We start from the raw sequence: 20,638 nt of genomic DNA on the forward strand, positions 1-20,638 counted from the left end.
TATATGAAAATACACATTCTTTGCTCCTTCTGAGCACACAATTCTACAATTGCTACATAGTCTGAGTAATATGTTTCTGTCCCTTACAGGTTATATTCCATTTTAAATACCTCAATGTCCATCCACTACTGCCAATCACCCTTTCACTAGCCTACATTCACACAGCTAGATCAATTTCCAACTACAACTTATGCCTCTAAAATTTTTCTTCTCTAAACACTGATTTCAACATCAAACACCTACTCTTGAGGCAAAAATGTATCAGTTAAAAGGTCAAGTCTGACTAATTTACCTCAAAATTCCAATCATTGTGAAAAACATGCATGATTGTCCATAAAATTCTAACTCTTGCTCCTTTCCAAGTGATCACAGGTTAGTTCTATGTGCTGTGTCATCATACACCTCTCCCTATTGCATCCACTCCAGGTCAGTGAAGGTTCTTTCTTCTACTTTCTTAAATCTATATTCCCTTAAGATACCTGGTCAGGATACCATAGAAGAATTAGGAGACTCATATATCAGTTCTTTGTCATCATCTCAAAATTTTTGTAGGTCTCTATTTTCATTCCATCCCACAGAAACCTTTCTCCCTAACATCTGCCTTTCACATAATTTAACAAATACCAATATCTAGACTAGCATATTAATAGTTGAATATATTTTAATATAAGACTTACTAGTAAAACATATAATTATTTACCTGATTGTACATTTTTATTTTAAAAATCAAAACAAGACACAGAGAATAGAAAACAAAAGAAGTAAGCATTCTAAAAACACAAAGGATTAAGCATGGAAACAGATTAAATTGTCAAAAGTGTGTCTTTACTAGAAACATTAAGCAGAATACTTGTCAATCCTCTGACAAATACACTACTAGACAAGCTCTGGACACCTGAAAAGGGAAAAAAGGCAAATGAGTAAGGGAGGTTCCACCAGCCAAAGCAAAATAAGACCAGAGATCTGATGCCATGTCACATATACATTCAACTTACTACTCAAAACTGGTATCTATACATTTAATCCCCCATTTCCAAGGCAATTTTATATATTTCTTCAAGGTTATGTAGTTTGTATCTTCCATTCTCTCTTGCGATGGCTTTGATGTTAATGTTTAACTGATTCTCGTGAATAAAAATGTTTCGCTCTAAGGCAGAACTGAGGGAAGGCTGAAGTATTTAACTATCATAAAATTAGTTCTGTTGAAGGATAACTCAGTGAAGTTTTCACAAAGAAACATTTCTTCATACCAACTGGACTTACCATCTGAACCCCTAATAAGTGAGCTACCAAGCTACTTAACTTCTCTCAGTCTTTGTTTTCTCATCTGTAAAATGGGGATAATAATATTAACTACCTCGTGGACTCGTAAAAAACCAATGAGTTAAAAAATGTTAAGTACTTAAACAATCTCCGGCATTTATGAATGCCATATGAAAAGGCTTAGCTAACGATGATAATAATAATCCCTGAATGAAAGAGATTCCATGGGGTAATTTAGATTTAGATTTATTATAAACTGTTAAAACCAATGTAAGTGAATAGTATACAGTTTTTATTTTGTTAAACTAAGAAATTATGACATCAACTTGGAATCCTAAAATAAATAATCGAATTTAGAGCATCATTCAAATTGAATTAGTTTGAATAGTACAAGATTGGCGTTGTATTTTGTTGTTTTTCTGCTTTTAAGTTTCATAGGCTGGCATCATCAATAAACTGCAAGCCAAAATAAGCAGTTATTATAAAACATGTTTTGGATAAACTTGAAGATATTTTAAAAATATATATGTATTGATAAGTAGGTTGCATATAAAAATAAAGAATGAAGCATAAATTAAAATTAAGCTGGGTGGGGGATACTGACATTTAAGGAAAAGGTAGAATTAAAAAGATGAATTCTGGGGGACTCTCCCTACCACACATAAGGACATATTATAAAACTCTAGTAATTAAGAAAATGTATTATTGGCACAGAGCCTCATTTATATGGACTCTTGCTATACAAGAGGTATCAGGGCAAATCACTGAGGAAAGACAAGAAAATACATTAAAAAGAGTTAGAAAATTGTGTATCCCTTTAGAAAGCAACTTAAACTTTAATCTCTACATAAGATACAGAAATCAGTTCTAGAGTAGGATTTAGTAAAAGAAGACAGAAAAAGCACTAACCATAAAAAGAAAAAAATAAGTATGATCACATAAAAATTAAGAATTTTCTTTTCATTAGAATACCCTACAGAAAATGAAACGACAAGCTACAAAGCACGAGAAGAAACAGATTTAGTATCTAGAATATACAAATAACTCATGCAAATTAATAGAAGACACTCATGAAAAATTAAAAGAAGAAAATGGGCAAAGGACATGAACAACTAACTATTTTACAGAAGAGGAAACACATATACATGTTCAGTTTCATTGATAAATAAGAAAAAGCAAACTAAGGCTACAATGAGATATCAAATTTTTTAATCCATTCAGCTAGCAAAATTTAATGAATCTGACAATACCACATGTTAAAGGGAATATGGATCAACAGAGATATATTACATATTGTTAATGAGAGTGTAAATGGGTAATACTAGTTTTGGAAAAATAATTTGACAATCTCATGTAAAGTTGAAAACTTATATACCATTTCTACATTTTGGTACCTTGTTAAAATCATTACTGTATCTAAAATCTGTTACACCAATCAATCAGCAAGTATTTATTAAGCAACTTCTATGTGCAAGTGTTTGATTCATGCATAATTATTGTTATAATTAATTTGTAAAATGACAGGGGTAATATTAGAAATATTTAACAACTGACACAGAAGGTACTAATCAAAGAAAATAAACACTGAAACAAATTGAAACATGCCATGGAAGCTTTATCAAAGGCATGCCAGCGCTGACATGGGAATGAACTATGGAATTTGATTTGATCTCAAACTATAAATCATTAAGTTTATTTGGCCTGAAATGCTAGATAATTATCTAGAAACTTTTTAGAATGCGTACAAAATTCTGATAGCATGTGATAAAAATAAAAAAAAAAAAAAAACCCAACAATGTAAAGGAAAAAAAAAATTCCTTGGTGCCAATATTCAGAAACATCACAAAAAGTAGCCACAATATTTTTAAACATTTTAATTTAGTTTCTTCATGTATATATATCCAGTTTCTTAATATTATTAAAAAGCATAAGTGGAATTTTGAACATGTTTTTAGTGCAATTTTCCTTTTATTGCTTGGCTCTTTGCTTCTCTCCCTCTGTTTTCTCCTATTTAAAGTAATTCATTTTCACAACTTAGTATCCACTCTTCCATATTCTTCTCCCTTTGATAACTCTACTATAAAGTAGATATAGATAGATAGATAGATAGATAGATTACATATAAACTACATATTCAGGCATTTTGGTCATTATTTTATAAAAATTTAATAACAATACATACTTTCTATAACTTGCTCTTCTCACTCATCAACATCTATGGAAATTCTTCCAGATCACCTGAATTCACACGCAATCACATCTTTTAATTCACATCTAATTCACATCTTTTAATTACTGCATTATAATCCATAATGTGAATTTCCATTATTTATTAACATTATCTTATTAATGTAATTACTTTTCCCCCAGTTTTACCACTACGAAAAAACTGTAAAAACTTTGAAACCAAAAAATACATATGTCCGTAAATATCAATACTTGTGTCTCTACAGGACATATACGCAAGAATAAGATAGTTCAATCAAAGGATGTAACAGGTGTTACCAGACTGCATTTCAAAAAAGTTAAAAGCAAATCACATTTCAACCAATAACAAGTAAGAGCTCCTTTTCTCCACATCACCACTGGCAATAAATGTTAACCCATCACACTAACAGAATTTTTAAATGCTAATAAGAAACATTACCTCACTGTTACTTAAACTTGAATTTGGCTAATTACTGGTGAATTTGAACATCTTCTATGTTAACCAATAGAATCTGCTTTTCTATGAATTGTCTTTTCCTTTTATGTTGGGTTGTTTCAGAACTTTTTTCTTAATATCTAAGAGGTTTTGGATAATAACCTATCACATTAATGAAAGTAAAAGTTACAAATACTTTTCCAAATCTATATTGTTAATGATGTCTATTGTATTCTTGATATAAAAGTTTTGATTTTTATGCAATCAACTATGTCAACTCTTATTTTAAACTTTCTGAGTTTTCACTCTTGGTAAAAGATTTTACAAATGGTCTCAGATTTTTTTGGCAAGTTTTTTGTTTCGTATTTTCATTTAAGCCTTTCATCTTAAACGATTTTTGTATAATGTGCAGAATGAGAATCCATTTTTTCCCACAAAATAAACTGTTAAGCCAATTTCATTAATTAAATGATTTATTATTTTCAAACTACATTGTCATCTGTTTTAGGATTCTCTATTAATGGATCTATCTTTTCCTGTGCTATTACCATATTGTTTTGATTAGCTGGTTTTGTAATATGTTCTAGTATGTATAATGCAAATCCTTCCTCACTGATCTTTTTCATATTTTCTTCCCTTTTATTAACTCTCAATCTTCTATGTAATTTAAAAATAACATTAGCTCAAAAAAAAAAAACTCACTGAGAATCTAATTGGAATTATATTAAATAAATACATTAACCTTGGAAAAATTAACATTTTGCTCTTGTTTCCCCATACAAGAATGTAATTTCGCATCCTTTAATCAGATCTTATTTTATGTCTTTAAACATTACCCCTTTTTAAAATATAGGTCCTATAATATTCTTGATAATTAATAAGCATTTTATAATTTGTGTTTCTTCAGGAATTTAAACATTTTTTTTCTATTGGGGAAAAAAGTTTCCTAGATGTCTATGCATTCCAGAGAAAAGCTAATGATTTTCATCTAATTATCTTCTATTCAGCTACCTTTTTTATTTATCTTACTAATTTTTCTAGATTTTTAAATTAGAGTTCTAAAATATTTTAGGTCAGATACCAGCCAAAAAGACACTTTTAAGTTCTTCTCTACAAATGTTAGTGTCATTTATATCATTTACCTATTTGCTAATGTTAGATAATTGTGATAAATAGTTCCTTTTCTAATACCTGATATTAATTGAAGTATTTTTAGGATTTAACCATTTCAGATTATATATTTTCTGTTGACTGCAAATGAAATACTTTATTATATTTAAGGAATCCTATTAAAGATGAATGTGTAATTTTTCTCCTTTAATTTGGTGATGTAATAAAGTATACAGATATATTTCCTGTTTTTGAATCATGCTTGAATTTCTATTATAAAGGACAAAAAAAAAAATTCCAGGTCCTAGCACATTATTATTTTGATTCATTGCTGATACTATTTGCTAAAATGTATTTTATAGACAAATTTTGCATTTATTTCATAAGTGAGATTGAATTAAAATTTATTTCTGTACAATCTTTTTCAGAGTTAGATATTAAATGAAATTAGGAAAGATTTCAATATCTAGAATACCTAGAATCTCATAGGTTTCAAATTTATTGCCAGACATTTGTATTTAGAATTCCATCTTTCAGTTTTGTCTACTTTTCCATTTCTAATTAGTATCTTTTTTTGCTTATTTTTTCATAAACTATTGAGAAAAATTCATCTAAAATAAACTTTACCATTTTAACCATTTTAAAGCAATCCTATTGAAGGTAAATGCAATCAATTAGGTTGCTTTTAGTACATTCATAAGGTTGTATAAACATCACCTACTATCTAGTTCCAGAACATTTCATCAGTGCAAAGGGAACTACTATACCCACTAAACAATCACTCCCCATCTTCTCTTCTCCCAGCCACTGACAGCCACTAATCTACTTTCCATCTCTATGGATTTGCCCATTTTGGACATTTCATATGAATGGAACTGTACAATATGTGGTCTTTTGTGTCTAACTTCTTTCACTTAGCATGTTTTTAAGTTTCATCCAAGTTGTAGCATGTATCGATGGATAATATTCCATTGTATAGATACACCACACTTTTATTTATCCATTCATAGTTAAAGACGATTTGAGTTTCTTTCACTTCTTGGCTATAGTGAATAACACTGCTATGAATATTTGTGCACAAGTTTTGTGAACATATGCTTTCAATTCTCTTGCACTTCAGAATGGAATTACTGGGCTCATTTTCTTTTTTGCTTTTTAATCTTCACAAGTTTATGTATTGTATTGGTCTTTCCAAAGATCCAGCTTTCATACTGATTTTTATTTTGTTTTCCATTTCATTAATTTCACATTTGAAAATAAAATTCCTTTTCTTGTATTCTATATCATTGTTGATCCTAATTTCTTAAAATTACTAGACTATCCTTTTATTTTCCATCTTTCTTAATAATGAAGGCATTAAGACTATCAACTTTCCTCTGACAACCCCTTTAGCTGTTTTCAACAGATTTCTGCATAAAATACTCTTTTCAATATTTCCAATGTTTTCCAAGTGACTTCCTCTTTATCCAAGAGTTATCTAGGAATGTTTTCTTTAATTTCTAAGTAGTTAATAATTTTTTGTCACCTTTTAGAAAAATTTTTAAAATTCTAGTTACACTAGCTTATAATTAGAGATTGTGCTTGTAAATCTCTGCTTTCTAAAATGTATAAAGTTTCCTTTGCGGCCAAGCACAGAGAAGTTTAAAAAATCTTTAAGTAACAAATTCTACAAATATATTAAGTTTTTGAATTACATTATCCCATTTCTCTTAGTCATTGTATGTATTAAACAGAGCTGCCTAGGTCTTTCTGATAGTTTTTATTTTACATACTTACCTACTATAAATAAAATTGCTTTATACAGATTTATGTGGTTTTCTTCATAAACTGTGCCTTTTATCAATACAGAGCCCCCTTTTGATATCAATGCTGTCACTCATGCTTTTCTATTTTCCTTTCATTTGCATTTGCCTGATGTAGTTTATGTCCATCATTTTACAAACAACCTTTCTTTACCATTTTGACATAGGTGTTCCTCTTATAATTTGAGTGGCTTATGTTTTTAAATTCAATCTGACATCTGTTTTTAATGAGATAATTTAGTCCACCACATTAAACGTAATAATTGATGTGCTTAATTTTATATCTTCTAATAACTTACAATTATTTTCCATAATTGTTTCCTTGTTTTCCTTTTCCATTTTTCATTTGATCAAGAGGCTCTGCATTCTATCTTCTCCTTGCTACTATGCAAGTTCTACATGATGTTCTATTGCATAAGCCCTAACTTTCCCTACGCTAAAGAACAGATGTGTATTTCTACATACGTAAGACAATTTTTCCCCCACTAAGAGGTTCTATCCCTCACATTTCTCCTAAATAAATGAAATCTTTAGGATACATTCACTTTTCTCCCTCTTCTCTTCCTTCTTTCCTCTTATCTCCCATCACTCATTTCCCTTCTCTTTTACATTCCTCCTGTCTATCCCCTCTGCCAACTAAGTTTTGATGAGATAATTTAATATATTAAAATTTTATTTACATAAATATTACTCTTTTATTTCAAAAGCCTGGAATTGTGAAATTTTATTACACAATTCCTAGCCATCTACCTTTAGCTCTTAAATGAAATTACATACAACACATACACAATTATATATAAATGTTCATAATTCACCACTATTTCCTTTCCTTTTCATCTTGAAATCTTTGTCCTAGTTCATCTGTTTGCTTATCATCTATTCTTAGGCACTTTCTCAGATAGGTTGTAATAATTATACATTCCGCATTCTTGGTTTCCCTTAAATGTATTATTTCACCATGACTAGAAAATGACAACTTTCTGGGCACTGAAGTTTTTGAACTGTTGTCATTTCCCTTTGGAGTATGTAGATGTCATTCCACTGTCTTCTAGATTCCATAACTTGCAAATATGAAGTCCTATGATACTTTGGTATTTTTCCCTTTTATAAGAGAAACTTGTTATTTCTACTAGGGAGCTTATATTTCAATTTATTTTGAGAGTTCATAACTTTTATCAAGACATGTCTAAGTGTATCTTTTCTTTCAATCAAGAGCATGAATCAATAAACCTTTTCAATCCAGACTCTGATCTTTCTTTATCTCAAAGCTATCCTCTATTATTGAATTATTCTTCTCCTCCATCTGTTCTTATTTCTCCCTCTGTAATTCCTATTATTCACGTTTTGATTTCTAATCTATTCTCTAAGATTCATCCTTTTCATTCAAGATTTGTATCATATTTTATTTTTGTTTTATGAACTTTGATGTATTTCTTGCACTTGGTCTTTCAGTTCACTGATTCATATTTCAGCAGTGACCATGTTCCCCTCTGATTTTTCCACTGAGTCATTCAATTGAGATATGTTTGCCTTAGTATCTGAAATTCTTTTTTGTTCTGTATTTGACCTTCCTTAAGTGCTCTTAATTTTTTTCAAAATTTAGTTTATTCAATAAATTAAAAAAAATATTTTTGCCAATAGTATAGTTGTTTGGAAAATGTACTCTAATTTTCCTACCTAATCTTCCTCCCTCCCTCACTACTGGGTTCCCTTAAATGGATTATTTTTCATCGATAACTCACTGGATCTCAGGTCTGGTTGTTGGAGTACAACATTCTGTGGAGCCTACACTGCTTGGAGAAAAGCAATGTAGACAAGTCTGTCAATTCTCTGCAAAGGCATGAAGAGGTAGATCTCTGTTGTCCTATCTCTCTATTTCTTTTCAGCCTCAGGGACAGAGAAAATCCAGCCAGAACATTCAATTACTTTGACTTTCTAGCTAGTTGGGGAGACTTGGATATATAAAATGGGCAAATACTAATCTTCTCCCATAGTGGTTCAGACTTCTGAAGCCCAAGCTGTCCTTTATAATGTCTATCATTTTCTGATCTTTATTCTTAAATTCCAGTACTATACTCTAACTACTTGCCCAATTGAAGGCAGAAAAGTTTCAAAGCAGTATTTTTCTGCCAAAGATGTCACAGCAATTGTTCACAGATCTCAACAGCAAATTCAGAAAGATTGAGAAAGACAATCAGGAGTTGGAAGTGAAGAGGAAGATGGCCATACATAGGTCACTCTGTTTTCAGAATCCTTAATTTTAAAAATGTTGAGGGAGAATACGTATGTGGGTCTGGGGTTGTCTGAGACTTCATTATAATTATTTCCAAGGATCAATACTTTTCTCAGAAAGCACATTCTTGAATATATAAAAATGACAGTATGTTCTCTTCATGCTCTTAAATACAGATCCCAAAATATACTGCAGTTATTAATTTCTTAAAGTAAGCTTTAATGCAATCCCAGTGTTAATTATTCTAGGACATAAATACCTTTTGTTTTGGAAACAACTTCAAATCAATTTGCTATAGTTTCCGTCAGTAGAAAGACAAATTATAGCTTTGGCCAATCATATAAGTTTCCCATTGTCTAACTAGCAAGCCTTATAAATATGAAAAAGCATATCATCTATTATATAGGAATCACACATGCATCTACACAGTGGTTTTCATGACACTACCCTCTATACTGTTCAAGCCTAAATACTTTTTGCTTTCTAGAAGAGATAAGGCTATAACATCACATAACATTAAAGTGTTTCACTAGACTAGACTTCTAAACAATTTAGATAATAAGGTAAAATAAACTAAAGCTCTGTTGTTTAATTGTGTGAAATTTTATGAACTATTTTTTTTTGTCAAGAATTAGGAAGCTCATATGAAATGCTCAAAATCTTACTACAATCTATTAAGTGCAAAAAAAAAAAAAATACTCTGGGCTGTTTGTTCTACTATCCAGATAGGAATCATATAGGATATGAAATTTGGATTTCATCCTTGAATCACTAGGTAATATAATTCTGTATACTCTATTCAACACAATATCCTGAATTGACTGTAGTAGATTTGCTTTACCATTGATGGGTGATATCTGATATATTTCTTTTCTGAATCATAGTCAGTATAAATTTTTATTGGAACGTCTGCCATGACAGATTTTCATTAAGTATCTAAAAGGATAAAAGATTATGAACATGTGCAGAAGTGTTTGGGTCTTAGAAAAGTACAGAGAAACCCTGTAATAGGTAATAAGAATTGTAATAATGCTAAATTTGAACCGATCAACTGAAAATAAGGAATGGATAGCCAGTACAGAAGGATCAAAGTAATCTTCCTAGGACAGCTACAAATTAATCTAAACAACACCAAATCCTCCAATTTGCCAGGTACTATACTAAGCACTAAGGCTTTAAAGATTAATAAAATATGGTACCTGCCCTTAAGGATCTGCAGTTGGGTATGGCGTAATTTTAAATGCTACCTTTCTTGAATGATGAATGTCAGAGAATAGATGCACCCATTTTTGCATAATAAAACTCATCATTACACAAATAATAGATAGGAACAAAGGTAGGCATAACAAAAAATTACAGAAAAATAGCAGCCATTTATTTTTGGCTTTTATACACTCTGGCAATTCACTTTATAACAACTGTTGAGACAATAATGTACAATACCTGAATCAGAAAGGCCTGGAATCCTGTTCATTTTTCTCCATACTGCTTTTAAGCTCAAATCACCCCTTCAACATATTTCCTTGTTCTCAACCCTTTGCCAGAACAAGAAAGATTATTGAGAGAATGAATTTTCAAAGGTATTTTATCTAAGGGTCAAATATGTAAAAGGAAAGTGAGATATAAACAACATAGCTGTTAAAAGGACTAGGTATCACAAGATGTCAAAAGAACAAGAATAAAAGATTAGTGACAACAATAAACCTGAAGAGGAAAGGTGTCATGCATAAACTGAATGATGATCATCTTCCTAACTTTGGAGTATATTGTATTAGTGATGTATCCATTTGAAACATACGAAATGATTATTGTACTATATATATTTCCTAATGTACTAGAAACAGTCTGAAGGAAACATCAGAAATATTGTCATAAGGGAAACTGAAGACACATAAGTGAGGTATAGCTCTTCCATTATTCTTTGACTCCATTCAGATGATCCAACTCTCTCTCTAATAGCTCAATATTATGTCTTAAAAACTTTTGAGGTCTCTAGTACCTAGTAGAAAAAGGGTATGAGTATGCATACATGGCATACATATCTGTTTGTACTTGGTTTGATGTCATTAAAATTATTTAAAATAACAAAAACTCACTTTAAAAGTTTATATAATTCCCTTTTCATCAGCTCATGCTGGCTACCGTTAATATAACCTAAACTCATGTATACTGACTTTACCTGGGCTGCTTATTTGAATCTATTACTCTGATAGAAAGGCATTTATCCTATCAAATAAAATTGAATCTTTCTTTCACTTTGGTGACAACTGAAGGAAAAGTTACAGTAACACGAGAAGTTTAGACTCTATTCCACCTTAAGCCTGGTGGAGCCTGGTCCCATGAGCATGGGGAGGAGGAGATCAAAAGCTAAATTACAACATGAAATGAAATAAAATAAAGATATAATTTGTTTTACTCATCAAATTCTCAGAAAAGCTAACAGGTGTTTTCTCATATTTGAAAACTGGACAGCAGAGAGTAACTTATACAGTACTATAAGTGCCCACCAGGAACAATTTCAGAATGGAGCGGCACACAGTAGGTACTTGATAAATGAAAGCTGTTATCAGGTTTACCACATAGGTTTTTGTACTAAATAGCAATTCTTTGTAATGCATCTAAACATACGGCCTAATCCTAAATTAGTATTAACAATCGTGTTTTTTTGTGCCAAAACCATAGCAGTCTTTGTATCTCGGGCTCTAGGTGACCCCTATTTAAGCCAGCTATTGATTTCTGAAACATACAATGTAAGGGTGCAAACAACAAACAAAAAATGTGTGGGCCTTCCAAAGTGAGCAGGATTTTCCAAAGTTTTGAATATACTCTGTTTCTGTTCTGCCACACCCATTTTTCCTATGATCCCGGTTCTTAGTTACTCAACCTGTTAGATTTAGGTCTCCTTTCTGACCTCTACCTTCCCAGTTCTCCCAATAACTTGTGCTTCCTTTGACCTACTCCTACTCATGATTTCCTCTGTCAGCTTTGACATCTGCTACCCAGATCCACTGTTGTCCATCCAACAAAATCAGGCAGCAGTTACCCAGTCTATCCACTGTTAAAGCCTCTTAGACAGATTCCCTCTCCACAGTTGTAATTTTAGACCAAAGAGTTAAATTTCAAAAAGAAAACTTTACCATAGCAACTGTTTCTCCCACTTAGAGCTCTTTCACTCTGTGCCCTTCCCTGGAACCACCTCCAAATCCTTTCTTGCCTTTCTTGAAATAAGATTACCGTTACTAATCAGGACAAGCACTGAGCGAAAATGGTCCCAGAACAGAGGTACAATGAAGTGGTGATTAAGAGCATAGGTTCTCTGGAGTTGAACTTGAGTTTGAATTCCCAGCTGTTATATATACTAGCTGTGTGACTTTGAACAACTTACGTAACTTTTCTGAGTCTTAACTTGTCTTTAAAAATGACATAATAAAAGTGCTTATCTCATAGGATTATGGAATTAACTGAAAAAATGCAGATATAACCAACGTCTGGTACAGAGTACTCTCAATAAATCTTGTTATTCTTATTACTGTTGGGTACAAGAACAGAATGTATTTTATTTTCTTTTCACCATGCTTTCAACCAATAATTTTGCTAGTCTTTTTAGCACCAATGTCTTTACAGAAAAGTGTACATAAATTCCTCAGTACATGTGCTAGGTTTCAGTGAACTTATAGTCTAAAATCAGCTTCCTTTCTAAATATGTTATAATACTTTTTCCCTTATTTGCATGCATTGAAGTACTCATACCATCATTTTTGTCCTATGGTTGATCTAAAATTTTTCTTGCCATTTTTCCTGATTAGCTATGTTTGGTAGGCCAGAATAGCTTAGCGTTACCTAATGTATTGGAGAGTTTGTTGTATATTCTGTCTATGAATATACATTCATAAAATGCTATAAGCAGTATCAGGAACATCTGGAGCTATGGATAGGTGTAGGGAAGGGGGAGGAACAAAGGATTATACAGGTGTCTCCAGATAGCTGTTTCTATTTGGGAACAGGTAAAGGGTTTGATGGTTTCGAGCCTCTCACTACCATTCATACTAGCAAAAGGAATGTGGGTCAATTAAAAAGAAACTGAGAGTGAAACTTTAAATGAAAGCTTTGAGGTTATCATTAAATAAATACCTACAAGTAGGTACACACAAATTGTATATAGTTTGTTTCTACATATGACAATACTGTATTTGCAAAGTGTTTTCTAGCACAGATTCTCCTCACTATTCTTCAACAAAATAGAGTCAACTTTGTCTCCTGTATCATTCCTCCTGTGTAAATCTATCCTCAGATGGGTGTAATGTAGAATCAAAAATCAAACGCAATAATTAAAATTAACCAACTTTATAAGATCTATATGGAGATGGCTCCTGATTACTCAAAAGTATATTTATTTTTTGCTCAAAGAAGCACAAAAACCAAGTTTGCCTTTTTTCTTCAAAGAAATCTATCTAGCTATCTTATAGAATTAGAAAACAACTCTGAGTTAACTCATTCTGTTATTAACTGCTTTCTCCAGTTAAGCAACTTTATGCACAGAATCACGTTCATAAATGCTATTACTGATATATCTATATAAGTGAAGGGGAACTGGTGAAAAAGTTGCATAAACTAATAAACTTATTATAATTACCAACTATAAAAGATTATCAGCACTTAATATTGTGGATCTATACTTGTACTGCTATGCTATGTTTGAATGCAAGGATCATTAAAATAAAACTTTTATCAAAGACTAAAAGTAAAAAGCAAAATCAAGTATCTTACATATACTCTTTCCTGATACTCCCCTACACATCACATCCAGTCACACTACCTGAAGCTAAAATAAAGATTCAAGCATCAAAAGTAACATACCCATATTATTAGAGATGGAAGGGACCCTGAAGATGAAGAAGCTAAGGTAGAGATCCAAACAGATTATGTGACATGCCCAAGGTCATACAACTCATCAGTGATAGCACTAGGCCTGTAACAATCTCTCCAAACTCTACATCTGAAATTTTTGACAATGCGCACTAAAATGAGAGTTAAATCTAATATGAGGGATTGGTTAATAAGTTAGATGCTGTCTCTTCAAGCTAAAAAACACTGCATTTAATGACTTCTACTTACTGGATTTTATATTCCTAGGAAAATAAGTTGAAAATAACATACAAACTGGCTAGAAATAATAAAAATCACAAAGAAAATTTATGCTTTTTCTTGAAAAAAAAAAAAAAAAACATGGAAAATGCTTATTTTTTAAATCCAAAAAGAAGCCGGAGATTTATTGCTGTGTACATGTATGGTATTGTTGGGGTTGGGTTTGTTTTGTAAATTGTTAGTGGTCCCCCAGCTTTCTTTTGTGATGGTTATATATCCCAAACAGGGGTGCAAAGAAAATGAATTTCTGATAATTTATAAAGCACTTAACCATATATAAATAAGTAAGTCTCTACAAACTTATTAATGACAGTCAGTAAGAAAATGGTTGCCAGTAATTTCAAAACTAAAAATTCGAGTCTTTTTAATATTGTTTAAATTTAAAATAATTGTTTAAATCTAAAAAAAAAAGGTCAAAAGTAATTGAAAAGAGATTAAATCAGTATTCCTAATTCTCTAAACTGTGTATATTTTTCCTGAGGTGCATATTCATGAGCTGACAGTAGAGACAGGCTGGCTGCTTTGTTTGACTATAGTTCTGTTTACCTCATACTGTCAAGAATGGATTTTGACACTCACAGTATTAATATTGCTATTTTTATTGATATAATTAGCACTGCTACAAATAATTCCTCGGCCTGCCATATCTAAGTATATCATTACAATCAGCAATATTAGGGCTTCTTTTTCTTATATGATGCCTTAGAAACAGACTGCTGGCCCAAAGAACCTCAATGACTTAATGATGTGGAAGTTACCAGACAAAAAGAATGTTGCCCTGTCAATAGAGACTACTGTTTTGTGTATGACTTCACTGAACAAACTAGTTTATATTTGTTTGAAAGTAAAGTTTCTCACCAATCTGCTGTTTCAATTTCACATCACACCATATTGTACCTAAAACAGGCAATCTGGATTCCTATTGCTACTTCCCCCCACTCCCCCCAAATAGCTCAGGAATGGGTTTGAAATACGAGACTTGAATATATAAACCCAAAAAATTAAGATACCCAAAATTCAGAATGGGTGGGTGAAAATAAGCATGCTTGAAGTCACTAGTATAACTGCTAATGGGTGGCCCACTTGTGAGTTTTTGATCATTACATGAAAGCAAAATCAAAACATATTTTATCTTGCCTCTAGATCACATCAGCTGTGACAATAACCTTATCTAGACCTTGAATAGTTTGTTCATAAAACAAAGTGGGGTGACTGACCCAGTGCATATTCAACACAGAATCTGAAGGCCAAAACAAAATGACAATACAATTCAAAACAAGTTTGTGGAAATTTTAGGCTAGTATATTAAACCTTTCTTTGTCTCTATCACTTGACAGATGGTTAGCCTTCACACAGCCTAGTATCTCTGGCAAAGAAACGACTGTGTCTAGCCAATAACACCCCAAATTTTGACTTAAAATGCACTGTACACATACTTACACTTACCTTAAAAATGTGGATATTATTAGATTGGTCATTATTTTATTACTTTAGAAATTTGACAGATGCCAAGATTTTATCTTTTACTTATGAATATCTGTTTTTGAAGCTCTCAACTGTCTTATTATGTGGGTCCAGGGTTCTAACAACTCCTCACTTTAGATTTCATTCATTTTACGTGCTGCTTAGTAATCATGCTTTAAAAAAAAAAAACTTCCAAAATAACTGTCAATACAAAATTATTACACAATTTACAAAGACTTAATTAGCTTGTGTTTCTATGCTTCTCGGAGAAAAGTTTTAGTAACTAACAAAGCATGTTACACAAAATCATCTGGGCACTCTGAATGCCTTCCATATCAAGGAACACAAGGCAGGACTGAAATTATTTATCCAGCACTGGAACATGTCTTTATTCAAAATCTGATCATACATAAATATATACTTACACGCACATAGACACACATTGATCAACCACCCTTACTAAAATTAGGAGTTCTTAATTTTTTAACATTCTAATAACAATTCTTCCACTTTGCTTTTTTAAAACAGATTTCAGCTAAAACAATTTATTCCATTAGTTACAGTCTCTGCTTTTCGTCCTAAATTTTCCTATTTATAGCTTTCAGACGCTGCCAGGTCTGTGTTGAAATAGCCACAGGCAACCACAATGTTCTCTAAAGGGCATTAATATGTACCCTTTCTGGAAGAGGTGATTATGCTACAAATTAGCATAAATAGAGATCTAATGTAGGTATAGAAATTCAAGCCCTTCACAACAGGGGATGGGGAGGACTGGAGGTAGGAGGATTGTATGTAAAAAAAAAGTTATCAGAACTGAACTTGTATTTGACTAACAAAATAAAACTGTGATAGAGAAAAATAAGGAAAATCTGAACTTATTTGAGAACTATAAACTAGGCTTTGGAAAGGTGAGACACCCCCTACTTGAAGCAAAAAACTCAGCATTAAATCATAACTCCCTCAACCAGGCACCAAGTCTCTTTCTATCAGAAACCAAGGATTTTTACACCTACAGACTAAATGATTAAAGTAATGCTAAACTCTTCTGTAATGTTCCTCTTGCATTACAAATGGTCTATTAAATCAGAGACGTGCCAATCAAATGCTTTTGTAATTTGAAAGAAAGGTTTAAATAACAAAGCATTTTTTTGTAGGCCTTTCTCTTTTTCTCTCTTTAATGTCACCTATAAATTAATTAAAAATTTCCATCTTCTCTTGATAAAGCCACAACTGACAAAAATTTAGGCACTTCATTTTCCAGATATATTCCTAAAACAAATTCTAATTGAAAAAATAAAATTAAGATAGTCTAGCTTATGTTTTACCACAATTTGCTAATAAGAAAAAGCTCTATAGGAATTTGTAGTAAATCCCAAGACATAGATTTCTTTTTAATATGAAGTAACACTTTAGTTATTTCAAAGGCATGCTTAAAATTATGAACAAAAAAAAAAAAAAAAAGAAACCCCTATCTGTTGATAAGACCTACTGAAATGTATAGGGAATGTTTCATGGCAGTAACAAAGGGTACAAATAAGAAATAAAGTAAGCTCTTCCTTTCTCATCATTGACAATTGGTAAATACCTCCCTGCCCTTCAAATTTCTGTAAGCTTTTTCAAATCATATTTCCCAAAATGAGAAAACAGCTACATTTTAAAATTTCATCCAAAAAATATCTTCTCCTAACAATATGAAGTACATGAGGTGTATGTGACATTAGAATGTAAACTCTACCTGGGCAGGTAATTTTCTCTCTTGTTCACTTTTACAACCCAAGTGTCTAGAACAATTTAATGAATTTAAATATCCACTTCAGGGGAAAAAAAGATTTCAGAGAATAAATCAGAGCCCATCAAGCTCTACTTCTGTATTCCAAATGTTTTGAAGACTCTCCTTACTACTTACTCTAAAATATTCATAATAACTTGTAATTTGTTTATAAATTTTAGATCCTTTACAGGAATTTAGTTTTATCTTTTACTGCTCTTCTATAATGACCTAATTATTCAGTGTAGCCTTTTTTTCAGGAATTTCAATTTGGTTAGAAAGTCTTCTGAAGACTGACTACTTAGATAAAAATAATTCACTTAAAATGTTTTTTCCTTAGATTTTATTCCTATACCAAGAAGTCATTTTCATACTAATTTGATAGCAAGAGTAGTAGGGTATTTGTGGATTTCAAAAACTTTCTCACCTAACTACTTAGGAAACTGCAAAACTGGCATCAAATCAACTAGTAGTTCTGAACAACCATCCCCTTACCCCCCACCTCCAACACACCAAAATTATAACCCTCACATGTAAGTTGTTCCTTCCTCTAGTATTCCATTTAAACTCAATACTGTCTTTCCATAGCTAGTCCTTAGTACACATTAAAATATATCTTGGTGTGGTAGTAACCTTAAAATACTGGCATCTTAAATGAACTAGACAGGTAAGCATAAAGACTTCTTCCAAAATAATGGATTAAAATTTGACAATTTTTAGACAAATTTCTTTTCTTAGTCTGTTAAAATCAGGACCTCACCATGAAAGGGCGTATTGCTTTGGAGGCTGGTAGCCAGTTAACTTGTCACCTGATCTTCATGTGCAAAAGGCCTTTATTCCAATGGTCTGTGAGATCTGAAATCACAAAACCAAAAATACCCAACTGCTGGACTCACTGAGCAGCTAATTATATTTCTAGAAAGCTCACTTCTCCTCACCTGTTTATTTGAGCACCATGTATTCTCAAGCCTAAAAGCCCTCCAAAATTTAGCTCAAAGGAAATCACATACCCAAAAATCTTAAGAATTAAACCTTGAGTGGTTAACAATGAGTAACATCAGCAATTTTTCAAGGACCATTCTAAAAACTTGAGGAGACTACTCCCAAGAGAGCACAGCAGTATTACCACGCACTATTATGTGCATCAGCTTTGATATATTCTGATTAAGAAGGACAAAGGGCAAACAAGGGCATAAAAAAACCAATGTAAATTTTTGTCATTATTCTTTTCCTAGAAATATAGAAATACCTAGATCTAAAGCAGAAATAAAGAAAGTAGCCAAAATTGAACTAGTCAAATCCATATCTAAGAGTGTGGTTGTGTAGAAAAGCATATTTTAACCATTCCCAAGTGATGGCAAAGGGTACATGGGATTAGGAGCAACAGGTAGGAAAGTAAACCATTTATGAATTTGCTGATAACTGCTTATTTAAATTTAATGCGTAAAGCTAGAAATCTTATTTAGAAAACGGTCATTATAATTTATGTTTTAAAACTTTCAACACCAAGTTAACAATATAACTTTAGAAGAGAGTTTGCTTGAAAACACTGGGGTAATCAGTGGTGTCTGTTAATTTTATTAGCTGAAATTAACATATGACCATACAGTGAGAAGACATTTAACATTTTGGTACTTTCAATTCTAAGAAATAATTAAGACAATTTTCACATGTCTAGAAGATAAACAAATTCAGTTTAGCTTGGGCCAGCGCTGATTCTTAGGACAGTACTTAACCAACAGGGTGCTTCCAAATTACTTCCTGTTTCATTCAGATTTTTACTGGCGAACTGTCACCCTGCTCCTGACCCCATTCAACTGAGTTCACTGTGAAGAGATCAGCGGATTACCGTGCTAGGTAGTGTAGCTGTACGCCATATTGTGTTTTTCGCTATGTTTATAGTTTATGCATGTGCCTAGCATATGTTTGTGCAAGTGTGTTTATCAATATAACTTTTAGAAAATTCCTGCCTCCTGCCTCTTCAGCATCCTTAAAAAGGGTAACAGCTTCGGAAGGGTTGGTGGTGGTGGTGGTGGTGCAGGGTGGGTGGTGGGAGACCAGAAAGCCACACGGACAGTAACGCATTAAAAGAGAGCGCATTTCTTTTAAACTTTCAAAAAGCTTCCAACCATTTTCTCTCAGCTATCAAAAAGCGTAAACATTTTTTAATGTTTCCAAAGGGGCCCAAAGGAGGAGAGAAAGAAGGAAAGGCGTGTCTTCCCTTCCCAAGCCCCCTCCTCTACAGTCGTAGCAGCGAAGCAGGCGGCGGCCGGTAGCTCCGGCGTCTGGAGGGGCGTCCAGCGGCTCTGGGGCCAGGACCCCCCCCCGCCCCCCAGTTCTCTGAAGACGCTCCCGAGACCGCCAGAGCAATGGCAAGCAGGGGAGGGCGAGGAGGGAGGGGGCGGACGACAAGCGGGCGCCTCTAGCAGCTCCTGAGCCCCGGCTAGTCCCCCTCAGCTCCTCTTCTTGGAAGCGGCAGCTCCAGGTGCGGGGAGTAGAGAGAAGAAGGCAGAAGACACGTTTCCAGCTGCGGGACGCCCCGCCCGCTCCCGGGACCCGGGATCCGAGACCCTCCCGCGCTCCCTTCCTCTGCGCCGGGTCGGGCGATGCTGCTGCCGCAGCCGCCGCCGCCAGCGTGAGGAGGGGCGCCCGGGGGGAGGGGGCGCGAGGCGGGGCGCCAGGTGAAGGGGGCGCGCGCTCTGCCTGCCAACGGCCCGCGGGCTCACCATTCTAATTCGCTTCCCCAACCGCACCCCGCGCCCCTCCTTTCCAGTCCCGCCGCCCCCCACTCGAAGTGCCTCGCAGACGCCCCGTCCCCCACGGCACGCACACACCCCTCCTTCCCGCCCGCCCCACAACAAATTAGAGTTTTTGGCGTTACCTCCTCGCGCTCTTTAATCTTCTTTCCTCAACTCCTAAACTTCCCCCCGCCCCTACTTTTTCGGCAGAAGGCCCACATTGGGCGCCTCACGCCGCGAACCCTCTGTATTTTCCTGCTATTGGGTTGCTTTCATGCCACTCTTGGCTTCAGTGAGCCAATAAGAAGGGGACGCCCCTCGTGAGGTTGCCGCCCATAAACAAAACACACTCTTCCTCCTCCCCTTACCTGTCCCCGCCCCCATCTGCCTCTTCCCTCATCTCTGCCACCTACTATTGGGCTAGAAGAGGCCCAATCCGCTATCGCAGACACCCATTGGGACACGGAAACT

General features: G+C 33.7%; 1 protein-coding gene across 16 annotated transcripts in view; it reads right to left on the reverse strand.

Annotated features, from left to right (window-relative positions):
* The window catches only part of ZBTB20 (zinc finger and BTB domain containing 20), a 758,521-nt gene extending 738,072 nt beyond the window's left edge, over nt 1-20,449 (reverse strand). For 12 of the 16 annotated variants that reach the window (XM_045507287.2, XM_074363908.1, XM_074363967.1 and 9 more), the window contains exons 1-2: nt 20,311-20,431; nt 18,190-18,284 (exon numbers count right to left, since the gene is read on the reverse strand). The gene's annotated coding sequence lies outside the window, so the exon portion shown is untranslated. The other 4 variants (XM_074363922.1, XM_074363859.1, XR_012507067.1 and 1 more) reach the window with 3 other exon arrangements.
* Nucleotides 20,450-20,638: the final 189 nt, after the last annotated feature.

This window comes from Camelus bactrianus, chromosome 1 (genome assembly GCF_048773025.1).
Source record: "Camelus bactrianus isolate YW-2024 breed Bactrian camel chromosome 1, ASM4877302v1, whole genome shotgun sequence".
Taxonomy (NCBI): Eukaryota; Metazoa; Chordata; class Mammalia; order Artiodactyla; family Camelidae; genus Camelus; species Camelus bactrianus.